Source organism: Balearica regulorum, chromosome 2, assembly GCF_011004875.1.
Source record: "Balearica regulorum gibbericeps isolate bBalReg1 chromosome 2, bBalReg1.pri, whole genome shotgun sequence".
NCBI classification, from domain to species: Eukaryota; Metazoa; Chordata; class Aves; order Gruiformes; family Gruidae; genus Balearica; species Balearica regulorum.
This window is the reverse complement of record NC_046185.1, coordinates 73,945,682-73,959,130: the sequence shown is the minus strand read 5'-3', so window position 1 is coordinate 73,959,130 and position 13,449 is coordinate 73,945,682. Positions and strand designations below refer to the sequence as shown.

The following is a 13,449-nucleotide window of genomic DNA, read 5'->3' as shown; positions in this document are numbered from 1 at the left end:
GTCTAATGAAAGCCATAATGCGTGTCATAAGAGCTTTAAGGTTGCTTAACCGGAGGTTGATGTGCCGTGATGGCATTAATATGTTCTCCAGTGTTCTGCAGAGCAGTGTGTTTCACTGAGTGTTAGTGGCAAAGCTAATGCTTGTGTTGTGGTGATATTATGATAGATATTATGGGTGGCTGGTTTAAAAAATAAATAAAATCCTATATGTATGTGCCACAGTTGCCTGGTTTGTTTTCAACTTCTCCATAGTAGATTCAACACCCTAATATGTTTAGCTCATAGTTGGTCTTGTTGCAGGAGATCATAGCTGAAGCATTGGAATATAAATACTTGCCCTAAAAGGAGGAGGAGAAAGTCTAAGTTTTGTATTATTTCCACAGTGCTACTGCTGTCGGAGGATTCAGGCTTTAAATGCAACTAAACTTCTTTCCCCTGCCCCCAGGACATGTTATGAAATGGCCTTTCTGGGAATTTGAACTGAGCATAAGCAACCTACAGAATTCCTCGAATACCTCCCATTGAGAACGATCTCTAGGCTGCCTCACGCAGGAACAGATTCTTCTCTACTACCGTTGGCTTGAGGACGTACAGTAGAGCAAGCCTACGTGTTAAGTATTAGAGCAGAAACAGCGATGCTGCAAAGTCTAGGCTGATTTTATAAATGTGAATGAAATTAAGAACAGCTTGGAGAAGCTTGTTCTTGTTAGGTCTGGGAATATCTTTGGCAAAACAGACCAGTGCAGCAAGACAAGATTTCATATGTTTCCTGGAGTGAGGTTTTATAAAAACAATTTTTGTGTAAAAAAATCTTTGTCCAGAGTGCAGCCTTCGAGGAATTGGAGTGCACTAGGTTCTGAGGTTCCATGTGTGGTTGCTTTGTTGTTACCTGTTTGCATTCAAGCTCACTGTGGGCAATTAAGCATATTACTGTGCATGTATTTTAATTGTTCCTGTATGAAAATGCTTATGAAGGTGCCGCTGCTCTCTGGCAGCGGTGATACATTCAACGGTGAGTACGGTGGAAGCCAGGCTGCAAAACTTGAATCCAGATTTCAAACTCTTAGAGCAGAGGTGTTTGGATATGGGCTTTTGGCTTGGTTCGTTACAGGCAGAAAAGCCAAACGCAAGATCTGGTTCTAATTTCCACCCCCCCACCCCCCCCACCCCCCCCCCGCTGAAGTTTAGATTATTAGGATAAGTTTTTGTTTCAGCCTGTAGCTTGATGTAATGCAGTTTCTTTTCTCTTCTTTTCTTTTTCATTTCTACGTATCAAAAGTATCTTATTTATTGGGATGCAATAGTTTGAGAGAGTCAGGGATTCTCTGCAGTTCTTAGTACTGGCTTCGTTTGGTGACCTGTGCCTACCTGGCGGTTAAACTTTTCACAGAATAGGAGGGTTGTTTCACTGGCACAGTGGGTACTTTTCTTCATCTTGCACGTACTTTCACATCAGCTGCCTGTTAATGTCTTCTTTGAAATATGAGCATTAGGTTTTGAGGTTAAAAGATGTGTTGCATATTTGGAGCAGAAGCCAGAAGCCGGGAGCTAGAGCAATCTGAGATGGTGTTACGTGGAATAAAACCGTCTCGCTTTGTTATTTTCTTTCAGTCTTCACAATATCCATGGAAAGCATTGTGGTTAGCAATGCTACTGACTCTGCAAAGTCCCTTATAGGTAGCTAGGACTGCTTGATGAGAAGATGTGGTTTGTCCTGTAATGCCCTTGCGGCAGAGCCTCCCGTCATCCTTGCATTCAAGGTTTTACTTTGCTCTGAAAAGCTGAGAGGTGTAAAGAAATAGCTTTCCTGTCATAAACTTTCCCTTTTGGAAGTTGGACCAATATTTTTTTTTTCTTCTTCCTAACATGCTGTACTTTTAAATTGTGGGAAATACGCAAGTGTTTATGTTCAGATGTTCAGATAAATTTTTCCATCATTAGTGACTTCAAATCTCCAGGGAATTCATTTGGCTTTAGTGTCAGAGGATCTATTGACTACAGGCCAATATTTTATGAGACCTGGGAAGCTTTAGCAAGTCCTATGTCAAGTGGTGTGTTTTGTTTTTTTTTTTTGTTTTAAGCAGGGCAGGAAAGGAATAAAGCTTAGTAACTTGAGTTCAGAATTTGTTAGTGAGTGGTATTTTCTGCCCTATTGCATACCAGTCACTCTTAAGCATCTCACTCAATTTAATGCATTAGTACTTTCTTTTTTTTTTTTTTCTTTGAATTTGAATTCTTGTCTTACATTCAAACTAAGGACTTTCAGCATGGGGGAGCAAATTTTCCTTTAAATAGCACTCAATTTCTTTTCCCATTTTAGCCTGATTAGATTGTCAGGATTAATGAGAAGATAATTTCAAAAATAAAATTTAAGTGGTTTTAATACAAACTATAATATTTACAATGTTCTCTTATATAAAAAGACTGTTGCTGAAAACAATTTTGGTCATAGAACATAAGTAATTGAAAATTATAGATGTACTTTTGTACCTGATGTAAAAAGACCTTAGTGGAGGAAGATCAAACCTGAAATCGCATAATGTCAATTTTTTATTTTCCACAATCTGTCAAACTTGACCTTTTATTCAAATTAGATTTATTGTGAGTTAATACCCTGTGGGAAAAGTCTTTCTGGTATTTTTGGCAGCCGTATGACTTTCCTTGTTTGTATTTAGTTGTGTCTTAACATAATTTTAATGTGCATGTATTTAACAATTACGGGGCATAGCTGAAGCCTTGATAAAAGTTCTGTATAAACGAGGATGTAACTTTACAGGGATAACACCAACAGTGCCAAAAACTTTAGCTCCTGAAACTAAATGGAAGGTTTAAGTCAGAGCAACTCTTTAACAGTGAATTTTTAAAGATCTTTAAAAGCTTCACTCTTCCTGGAGAATGACTTGGTGTTATTCTGTGTGTCCTTGCTTGGACAGCTCTGTTTGCGGCAGCTGCTTCATTTCTCTGTTCATTACTTCATCGTAGTTTTCTTTCAAAATCTGAGGTGATCTCTGAGGGAAAAGGGACCATTTGCTCTTACATGTCTGGATGCAGTGTTTATCCTAAGAGAGTCCTACATCCTCTTATAAAACATTTATGCCTGTGATGGGGAGTCAGGAGTGTTGCACTCAATACTGACAATAAAGTTTGAACAGGGACCAATGGCAGTGACTTAGAATGATTTTTCCAAAGCAAATTTGACGTGAGGTTCAGGTGTTAATACAATATAACATAAGAAGAATGCAAATTACAAAGGTTAGTGTAATTCTGGATACATGTATTAGCCTGGGATAGCTCAGAGTACTGTAGCTTGGAATGTCAGCAAATGTTGCAAGGTGTATTTTAAATTTTACTTCTCCTTTGTTGCAGTTTTTATTTAAAAAAACCAAACCACCACGCCTCAATTGTTATTTAATTTTTTTTGCGTTATAAAGTTATGTTTTTGTATGGTTCTAGCTCCTTCCTGTATTTATGCAAAGTCTTGCTTTTATCTCTCTATAGATTAAAAATAATAATTTGCATAGATATTTGTGTGTATTAAGTTTCATAGCTTGAGACAGCTAGGTCCCTAATTGATGTGCAAGGATATTATTACAAGAGTCTTGCTAAATGTATAATTTACCTTCATTTTTAGTCATTATAACCTTTTTATAATCCTGTTCCGTTGGCTTTTGCACATAGGCAGTTGCAGATTTGCTGAGGCACAGTTCTTCAGTGATACACAGCGTGCCTGCCTGTCCCCAGCCTTCTGTGGGTGCTCAGCAGTGGGTTATTCCCCAGTATGGGATACAACATGCGGCATGGCAGCCATTTCTAGCCCCTGTTTTAGGGCATCTACTTCAACCAGCAGTGTTAGCACCAATAACCCAGCCTTTCCACGTAGCTCTTTGGATTGTCTTTTTGACATCCTCTTGCTCTTGATATCTTTTATGAAATGTAGCCATAAATATCTTCTTGAGCTTCTTTTCTTCTGGGATACCTGAGGGAATGTACAGGTTTCTCTTCTGTTATCCACAATGTGGACTTGTTGCATGTAGTAGAGCAGAAATGATTAGGTCCTGCACCTGTTTATGCATATATCGAACCTTCTTGTAGGACCTGTCCGTCCAGGTGCTTGAGATGCAAGTTCCTCCCAGGTGGAACCACAGTACTTTCCGGAAAACAAAGTCACATGTCAGTAACCGTATCTGGTGCTTAGTTGCAGAGAAGTTAACATACAGGGACAGAAGTGGCGAAAAAACATGGTTTGTCATTTTGTAAGTACAGTATTGATATATAGAAAAAACAGTGTGAGTTTGGTTAAGGAAACATGTGAAACCATGTTGCGTTTCATTCTCCAAGGGCAGAGTTAAGCTCGTGCCTACAACCCGTGTTATTGGTACTGCCTTACTTGAGGTGCTTCTCCCTACAAATACCATTATTGTATTGCAGCTGTCTGGCATATATGTGTTTGCATTGCGCTGAGCACCTGAGTAGAGTTCTCATAACCATGGACACCATGAAGCTCCTTTAGTTCATACTTCAGAACTTTCTGATTTCTTCTTATTTTTCTAATGAATAGCTTATCGAATTTAAAATACACAGTTTGGTTGTGTGTGGGTTTTTTTTTTTTTTTTTTTTTTTTTTTTTGGTAAGGGAGTTTCTGAATACAGTAAGATTCTAATTAAAAAGCTTTCCTTAAGCTTAATTGTGGCATTAGATCCTTTCTTTGAGCTCTTCATTTGGGCAAGTAGTGAGTGGTACGTTCAAATGAAAGTCTCAAAAGAGAGGTACTTTGGGTTGTTTGAAGGACATTTTAGAGTTTTCTGTTCAGTGTTAGACATTACTAATAGAAAACATTTTCAGCTTGAGAGACAGAACATGTGGAGAGCATTAGCAGTTCAGCAAAACGTGCAACCGATTCGGATTTAATTTAAAGGGAACAAAAGAGGTGCCTTGAGAATTTGTCGGAAGCGCTGTGGTTTTGCCTTCTTTGCACTGATGGTAACAGGAGAGAGGGAGGTGAGTTGAAATTGCTCTATCAAATATCTTCTTAGCATAATTGGGACAGCAAAGATGGTGATTAATGGATTTAATGGTGCTACACAGGGATCCTGCACGCGTTATGGATTTGTAATCACGATATGTTTCTTATGACTCTTGCTGTAACTTGGTAAAAGTCCTGGCTTAATGAAGATAATAAACAACATGTTTATTAGATGTAAGCTGACATCACACAAATTGAAAAAATGTGAAAAGGAATGCCAGACCTTGGGGGGATTTTTTTTTTTAAGGTTAGACTTTTTTAAATAGAATACTTTGAGTTCTAGTTAAGACAGTGCACACAGTACTGGGGCCTGCTTCCAGATGTGATTGGAGATATCTGGTTCAGCTCTCTTTCAATTTGAGTGAAACATGAAATAGCTGCAAAGGCTATGATAAAAATACCTTTTTCAGCTTTTTAGGATTATTTAAATTTTCTTTCCTGAGAATGTGGAACACAGATACTCTAAGTAAAATTCCCTGTTTCCCAGATCAGATTGCTTTGTGAAAATCTATCCGTATAAATAACTTGTGGTTTTGCTTTAAAAATGTGCATCTCTTTAAACTGAAATGATAGACTTTTGCTGTACTCCTCATGCAGGCCTTTAGTCAGCGTGCTTCATGGGATGAACCACAGTACTTCCCCATAACCGTGATTTGCCTTTCGTGATCTCACTGAGAAACCTCTGGGCCAGTCCTGTAGGATTTCTGATGGTGTTTGAGACAAAGCAGGGAAATTTCCAAAATTGTCTCTGCATATTTCATTTAAATTATAATTCTTAAAATAGGCTTTGCAGCAAGAAGAATCACCAAAAAGCTGTAGAGCAGATAAAGCCTCCATTAGCAGTGGGTTGTTGCTTTAAAGTGGTGGATTCCTGCTTCAAAGGGGCTTGTTCCAAGTTTGAAAGGACTGCTGTGGAGCGTGCTAGTGGGATGCGTTTCTCATCTTGGGAAGCTTTGTGTTAAAATGTGAAAGCTTACCTGACTCAATTTGCACCAGGAAGTACTGTAGAAATAGTGTGAAATGTCATGGAATTGGGATATCATCTTTCTTATTTTTTTTTCTTTTTTCCCCTTGATAACGTAGATTTCCATAATAATTCTCTTTTCTTACAATGTGTAAAAATTTCCAAGGGAGAAGGAATCTACTTTTGACTCTTAAAACATAGTGAGATTTAAAACAAATCTTGTTTCTGAACAAACAAACAAACATCCTCATTCATCTTCCTTAAAGGAAACCATCTCCTCGTAAAGCCAGGAAGGAAAATAAGTAGTATGATACTTTGCTTTCCACCCCCCCCAACACAAGCCCGTTTACTCTTGTTTCAGATTTTTTTTTTTTTTAATGAATGAATGTGGATTTTCTAAGTGGATAGGTTTTTTTCATGCAGTCTAACCATATGTCTTTTTGAAGAGGAAAATATTCTAACGAAATACAGCAATGTTTTTATTCTTTGCATATTACCATCTACCCAGTGCTTTGAAAGTACTGCACATCTGCTGATGAATAAAAATTCACAAAAAAGGAGGACTTAAGTTAATTAGCAAATTAACTCAAAGTTACTAGAGTAAAATGCCAGTGCAGTTTCTAAAATTTCATGTTGAAGAGAACCATGTTGCTATTGTTAGGACTAGATTTACCACCTTTTTGTAATCTAAGGGGAAACAGTCATTGTAAATTTAACCTCTGAGATGAAGGAGAAGAACTTTGTAGAATTTAAACTGTTTATAACTGCTCCTAGTGGATCCCAAAAATGTTTAACTCTGGAAATAACTGGTAACAACAGTAGTATTTACTATGATGAGGTCTTTGTGGTTTTGCTTTTTTTTAACAGAAAAGCAAGCAAATAATTTATTATTTTGATAGATGATTTTTGAGTGGCTTCTATGTTCTTCAATTCAATTGAGAAGTGCTTGCCCAATGATAAAAGAGCGCAGCCTAGGAATTGTCTCTATATGTTCCTGTTGCAATTCTAGCGCAGATGTTGCCAAGGCTGGTCCTGTGTGACCTGTGGGAGCTCTTTGTTATTCAGTGTTTTGAGAAGTCTGTGTGTGTGCGCGCACAGTGGGCAGGGGGACATTTGGAGAACCACCACATCAGTTTTAAAGTTGCAAAACTCCATGATCAAGGCAACCTCATCAGTTTGTTCTGCTACTGATGATGCGGGGTAACTGGGGTTTTGCAGGTCCGTGTTGAGGTGTAAAGCTTCCCTTCAGCATTGCTTGTGCTTGATGAGGCCTTTCTCTCACCTCACGGCTTGTCCTGGGCATCAGTCTTTCCCGAATCACAGCTCATGACTCTCGGGTCACTTGGCTGGGACTTGTGTGACTTGCTGAGGGGTGGCTGTAGCCATCCTGCTAAGGTAGGAATCTACAGAAATCATTACTGCCATATAGCTAGGTATGAGTGTGACAAACTTGCTTTTGCTTCATCATAACAATCCCCAAATTTTCAAGGGAGTATCCTAAATGTCATTAAATGCAGGAGTTTGTGTAATTTCCTTAAAAGGAAAATAAAAAAACAAATTTCATTGAACCTCTTAACATCAATAGCTGTTGTTTGTTTTCACGTAGTTTCCCTTTTTGTTAGTTTTCTTGTAGTTTCCCTTTTTAGCTATTTGCGCTTCCCACTTTATAGATCTTTGTATTGACAGCCAAAGTCGTTCTTACTCTTATGGTCTGTGTTGAGACAGTCAAACTCGTGCTGTAGACTGAAGCACAGCATGTTCAAGCCCTTAACTGGGAAAAAAAAAGGTTAAGTTCCTATTAAATATCTTCCAAATAAATTAGCATTACACTCAGAAAAGAACAGAATGATTTTGTTTCGTGTCTCCATCTAAACCTGTTCTATACAGAAGATACAAACCAAACAAATTAATTGGATTCAGATTAGTTCTCTTGAAACTGTGCACCACTCAGGCCTGTTTTAAGCTTTACCCTGCAAAACTTGTGAGGATAAAACAAAATTAAGCACCTAAACTACTGAAGAGAAATTAGGAGCTGGTACTTAGAAGCTGTAGGTTTGGAATAGGAAATGGTATTTCTTTGGGATGTCGTTCTTAGCCCTGCCACTGATTTAGCCTTCTTTGTGAGGACAGTTGGAGGGATACTGATTTTGCTCAAGTGGAATTAGAATAAATACAGTTCCTACCTCCCTGAGATGTTCTAAGATGCATGGAGAAAATTTGCTTTGATTTACCAACAGTCCCTAAGCATGTATACAAAAGATTGCGTTACTGTTAAATATATAGCTTTTGTCTCCTAGCTTTTGTGTTTAGAAATGTGACATTCTTCATCTGGCTCAGCTGTGGATTTTATCTCTGGATTTGCTGAAGTTTAATGAGCTGCATAGTGATACTGGAAAGTGACTAATGCAAGTTGTGGTTCTCACTTTCCAGAATTTTCGGGTAGAGAAAGAACTGCATTAGTGATGCTTATTTTTCTATACCGTACTTACAGTATAATAAAAGAGCAGAAGTGGTGTTAGTTCATAAAGCAAGGAATCATGCTGCTATGGAAAGGACACTTTCATTACACATTTCATTACATTACATGTAACGCTTTTGAGTGGAAGCCCTGCAAAAGGGTAGAGTTTTAGCGTAAGGCAAAATTTGTATATCTGGTTTAGTACTAAAAAATACTAAACAAAAAACTCTACACAATGTTTAGGCTGATTGCACTACCCCCCGTCAGTTACCAAGGGAGTTGCTGTGCAATAAATAGGGAAACCTTTCCTGACTGTATTCTCCCCTGTATGATGGGGTTTTCTCATTTATTGCATGTCTGATTTCTGCTCTCTGATGGACAGTTTTGATCTGTTACTTAACTATAATACACCACAGATGATGACACTATGCCTTATGATGATTAATTTCATATTAGCTTAAGAATGTTTGCATGTCATTTGAAACACAGGGTCAGGAGGTGCATGTTTGAACATTATCCATCTGCTTCAGTCTGCTTATCTCTGAAAATACTAAGCAAAATGTGCAAACTCGTGGTCAACAACGCTTCAAAAATGGATACCCCTTGCTAACTTTTTGAGCTCACTGCTAGGGCAAGTATGTGGGTATCATCTTTTCAGACCAGGTTTATGTTGTTTCAGTCCTTATACAAATTGAAAGGAGGGTTAAGTTTTGTTAGCATGTCAAGATCTTCCAATGGAAGTTGATATGAATACATGTGGTTTTGTAACGTTATTAGACTGATTTTTCATCTGGTTTATTAACTTTTTTCACTATGATAGGTATTGTTTAATGCACTATCTCATAATTCAACAGTCAATAAATAGTTGCTCTCTGTTGTCAAGTTTTCATCATGGCATTCAAATAATGTGCACTGTTCTTTCCATGCCTTCAGCTATCCAATTCCACTCTCATTTATATCCTTTTCATCTTTTTCATGTACAGCTGCTTTTATTTCTTTAGAAATAAAGATGATTTAATTTGTAAATAGGGTGCCTCTCAATTTATTTATTTCTTCAAAGAAATACTCTGAAGACTGAGGAGCTTTATTTAAATAGGTGACACGGTTGCCTGATGTAACATATGTTGTCTTCTGTAAGACTTTTAAGTGAGGTATCCACGAAATCTGCCCAGTGTCAAGAAGAAAATGGGTACTATAATGCAAAATATTGCTATGGTGCCTTCAGAAATGTTTAGATAAAATGCTGATCTTGGGCTCAGAACACGCCATGGTCAGATGTGGTCATCAGTGGTGGAGGAATCCCACTACTCATTATAATTATGGTTTTGTAGTTGTACGAGCTTGATGAAGTTGAGGACATTATGGTGTCTCTGTTTGGAAAAGGAGGAGAGAGAGGGGATTTTTTGGGGAGCATTTCATTGGCAATATTGTAAGCATTATAAAATACCATGTAATGCAGAAGTCTTCCTTTATTTCACAGCTTTTCATGTCTTCAAGTGTTACTCTAATGATGAGCAGCCCTTTTTCTGTTTGTTTGGGGTTTTTTATTCACAGCATCTGTATTTTAATAATGATAACATCTCCTTTAATTCTCTTTTTCCTGTTTAAGACTCAGGCATGTAAAAGTTTAGTATCCAGAGAGATAAAGTTACAACCTCTTAATTTAAAACCCCGGCAGAAGTTACTGTGGCTGAGCAGGATGCTGTTGTAAGTGGTAGGATGTCATAAGCCATGTCAATTCATATTTAGCAGTTTGAGATGAGTCTGGTATGTATGAAATTATGTATCAGGTTTCTTTTAACCTTTCAGACATTAAATATTTAGCTCTGGCCTTACTATTAAAACATGAAGAGTGTGTTGGTAAACTGTGTACTTTAAAAATAAAAATAGAATAAAACCTGTTTCTACGGGTTTATTGCTCACCATGGCTGTGGACATGGATTGCACTTCAGCTTTAAGGGCCAGTTGTAGCTTCAGGATGTCTAAAATTGGCATATCCAGTTAACTTGATATGCTGTGGAGTAAAATATAAATGTTAGATGTGTCCTTTACTTCTTCCATAATCTTAAATTTAGGTTCACTGGCCATTTAAGAGCCTGTTCAGCATCAAATGCAACTGGTCAGATTTGCTTACTGCTTGACTTCATGTGAGACTTGGACAGCTGGGTGTGTGGAAAGCTTCTCAGCAGGTTGGGCAGGGGAGGAGACCTGGGATTCATCTCACGTGTGCCTGAGGGCTGGGGTTTTCCTCAGCCCGTTTAGCAGTAGAGCTCATTCTGTAGGGTGTGGGGGCTGGATGAGCTGTTCCAGGCAGGGGAGGATAGTGACGATGTCGGCAAGACAGCAGCCAGCTGTCGTTGCTTTTCTGCCTCTTGCTGCTTAGAGGAGCATGCATGAGTGATTCCCTGTAACTGCATCAGAAACACATTGAGAGGCTTGCCTACTTTTTTTTTTCTTTTGCTGTCATGCTGAAATGCTTGGTGTTGCACTGAGGAAAAACTTGCTGTAGAAAACGTGGGTGTGCTTGCATAAAAGGTCTAGCATCATATGTAACAGCATCCTGTAAAACTTTGGTTAAAACTCTCATAAAGGAGTTCTGCCATATGTTGTTCACTTCAATGTTTATTAATTCTTGATATATTAAAAATATATGAGATCCCAAAAGAGTGGGTGAGGAAACAAAATCCTCCTTATATCTTTCTGGGAATAGCCAGGCACTACTGTATTACTCTCAGGGGTGGTCCACTCTGGGAAAAGGGAGCCCCAGGGATGCTCCCTAACACCCTGCTGCACTTTTGTCCAAAGGTTAGTACAAGCGATGAGTACACCAGCCCACATGGTTACCCTAGATAATGCACTGCGGGGCACTCTGATAGCAGTGACTGGGTCTCCTGGATTTTCACTCAGGGGTTAATGGTCTGCACGTTACTGTCACCATGGTCTTGCTGTTTTATATTGTGTATCTGCACTTCAGGTGTTGTGTGTGGTTTTCTGTTCTGAATGATGCATGTTCCGGGTTCCTTAGTCAACTTTCAGTCATTTGATATCTTTACTAGGACTTTAGGGGGAGTTTTTCTAACTTAACAGCTATCAGGTTGAATCTTTTTGGTTTTAAATCTAGTAAAATACATATAATTTGGTACCAACTGAAGGACCTAGAGGAACCTCTGTGAGCTGGCACTACCTGTTTGACAAGCTGCTTGTTCCCTCAGGGTGCTGGGCACCATTTCCAGCTGACTCCTGGGGATGCTTGTCCAGGAGGCAGGAATTGTGAGCAATCCAAACACAGAAATGCCCAAACACTTTCAAAATTTCTCTGTAGGAAAAACCAAAACAAAATGCCAAACAGAAAATCGTATGCTACACAGAACAAGGATTTTTGTAATTGCATCTGTTTTATGATGACTGAGAATCCCAATTCTTATTTAAACACACAAACAAAAAACAACCCCAAAAAAATGCAACCCAAACAAAACAACCCAAAACCTAACAAGAAAACAACATGGACTTAGTTCGTCCCTCGTCTCTGCTTTCCTCTTCTCTTTGTTGCAGGAAAGGAGTAGGGGCCTTACAAGCTGAATTCAGCAGACAGGGAGCTTCAAGGCACTGGGTGTAGCTCTTCTTTTTCATATTGCTTGACTTGGTTTTAACCATGGTTCATGTAGGAAAGTAAGTTTGCCTCTAGGTGAAGCTTTACTGCTGTATCGCTGCCACGAGGCCTCTTCTTGTCAGCCTCCCCGTCACGCCAGGCATGTTAGCCACTGGGCTCGCTCTGTCATTGGTGAGCAATGCCTGTCTAGAGGGCACTTCAGAGCATCTCAGTTATGTTCCTGCCCTGAGCTGCCCTTGTGCCATTGACCATAAAGGGAACAGATGAGGGAGAGGATCTGCCTGGCTAGAGGTACACGTACTCTCTTGTTGTCCCATTCTGGTTTGCAGCTTCAGAGTCCTGATAGCCATTCTCGGATGACAGACACTTTTAGTGAAATCTGGTTCTTTGCCAAGCTCTGAAAATAGTTACACTGATTTCTTTTTTCCTCAGTTTTTATCAGGATCTGATATGTAATTTGTATATGTAAATTTACTTATTGGAATAACTCCTGTGAAGTTATGCCGGAAGGAAGTTTGGCAAGAGCAAGTAAGATTGAGGCTATGAGTTACCTCCACTGGCTCTAAGGCCCCTTGCATGGGCAGAAGCAAATGGAGATGGTGTCTGCTCTGTGGTTGTGCCCAAGCGCTTTGGTAGGGGTTGCAGAAATTCTGGATGTTGGATCACAAGTGTCTTTTGGGCAAATCCTCACATCCTGTAAGACGGTTTGAGGTGAGAGTTGGTGCATTTTACCCTTATGAAGTGCTAGTCTTATACTTGAATGCTTTTTGATAATTTATACCAGGCCGTTTCATAGAATCATAGAATGGTTTGGGTTGGAAGGGACCTTAAAGATCATCTAGTTCCAACCCCCCTGCTGCGGGCAGGGACACCCTCCACTAGACCACGTTGCCCAAAGCCCCATCCAACCTGGCCTTGAACACTTCCAGGGAGGGGGCCTCCACAAACTCTCTGAGCAACCTGTTCCAGTGCCTCACCACTCTAACAGTAAAGAATTTCTTCCTAATATCTAATCTAAATCGACCCTCCTTCAGCTTGAACCCATTACCCCTTGTCCTATCACTACACTCCCTCATAAACAGTCCCTGACCATCTTTCTTGTAGGCCCCCTTCCTGTAGGTTTCCTGGAGATCAGATTTGCAGGTGCATCCCTTTCCAGGAGAAGGGGAAAGTTACAGTTTTACTCTGTTTCCCAGCATGGTGTTTCTGATAAGACCTCCCTCAGAGCGAGCGAGCTGGTTCCCGCATTGCAGAGCCTGCTGTGTTACATGCAAAGCTGTGAACGCTCAAGAGGAGGATGTCTTTTCTCTTGGTGTCTCTCCTGTTGCTGCTGTTACTTTTTTGTATTGCCCGGTCTTCTTCTGAGCCTGATGCCACATAGCTGCCAGTTTCCA

General features: G+C 39.4%; 1 protein-coding gene across 12 annotated transcripts in view; it reads left to right on the top strand.

Moving 5' to 3' along the window:
* Positions 1–13,449, top strand: part of FHOD3 (formin homology 2 domain containing 3) — a 427,406-nt gene that overhangs the window by 62,719 nt on the left and 351,238 nt on the right. The gene's annotated exons all lie outside the window — the stretch shown is intronic.